Raw genomic sequence first — 1,586 nt, forward strand, 5'->3', positions numbered from 1 at the left:
TATGGAAAAACAAACAAACAAAAAAGGATATCAAAAACAATTAGCAGTAAACGAAAATCTGGGGGAATCACCATCCCTGACCTCAAGGTCTACAACAGAACAATATTGATAAAAACTGCAAGGTATTGGTACTAAGACAGACAGGTTGATCAATTAAATAGAATTGAAGACCCAGAAATAAAACCATACACTTATGGACACTTGATCTTTGAGCACCAAGCCAAAAATATACAATGGAAAAAAGAAAGCATCTTCAATAAATGGTTCTGGTATAACTGGCCGTCTGTGTGTAGAAAAATTAAAATAGATTCATATTTATCACCTTGCACAAAGTTCAAGTCCAAGTGGACCAAGGACCTCAACATTAAAGCATAAACACTGAATCTAATTGAACAGAAAAGAGGAAAGAACCTGGAACTCACTTGAATGGGGGAGAAATTTCCTAAACAGAACTCCGAGGGCTCAGGATCTATGATCAACAATTGATAAATGGGACCTCATGAAACTGAAAGGTTTCTGTAAGTCAAAGGACATAGTCAATAGGACAAATCAGCAACCTACACATTGGGGGAAAAAACTTCACTAACACCACATCCAATAGAAGGCTAATATCCAAAATATAAAAAGAACTCAAGAAGCTAACCTCCAAAAAGCAAATAACTCAATAAAAAAGATGGGCATAGAACTAAACTAAGAATTCACAACAGAGGACTCTACAATGGCTGAAAAGCACTTAAAGAATTGTTCAGGGGCTGGTGAGATGGCTCAGTGGGTAAGAGGACCTGATTGCTCTTCCGAAGGTCCAGAGTTCAAATCCCAGCAACCACATGGTGGCTCATAACCATCCTTAACAAGATCTGATGCCCTCTTCTGGAGTGTCTGAAGACAGCTACAGGGTACTTACATATAATAAATAAATAATTTTTTTGAAAAAAAGAAATATTCAAAGTCCTTAGTGATCAGTGAAATGCAAGGCAATACGACCCTGAGATTCCACCTTATACCAATCAGAATGGCTAAGATCAAAAACTCAGGTAACAGCACATGTTGTCGAGAAAGTGGAGAAAGAAGAACACTCCTCCATTGCCATTGGGATTGCCAACTGGTACAACCACTCTGGAAACCAATCTAGAGGTTCTTCAGAAAATTGGAAATAGATCTATGAAAAGGCCCATCTATGCTACTCTTACGAATATACCCAAAAGATGCCCCTCCATGCCACAGGGAACACATTATGTTCATAGTGGCCTTATTTGTGATAGCCAGAAGCTATAAACAACCCAGATGTCCCACAGTGGAAAAAGGGATACAGAAAATGTGTGTTCATTTACACTATTGAATTCTGTTCAGCTTTTAAGAATGAGAACATCATGAATTTTGCAGGCATGATGGAACTAGAAAATATCATCCTGAGTGATATATCTCAGATCCCAAAGGACATGCAATGTATGTACTCACTAATAAGTAGATATTAACCAAAAAGTAAAGAATACCCAGGATACAATCCACAAAACTCAAGAAGGTTAACAAGTGAGGATGCCTCAACTCCACTTGGAAGAGAGAAGAAAGGAATTGTGGGGGGGGGG

Source organism: Mus pahari, chromosome 10, assembly GCF_900095145.1.
Source record: "Mus pahari chromosome 10, PAHARI_EIJ_v1.1, whole genome shotgun sequence".
Taxonomy (NCBI): Eukaryota; Metazoa; Chordata; class Mammalia; order Rodentia; family Muridae; genus Mus; species Mus pahari.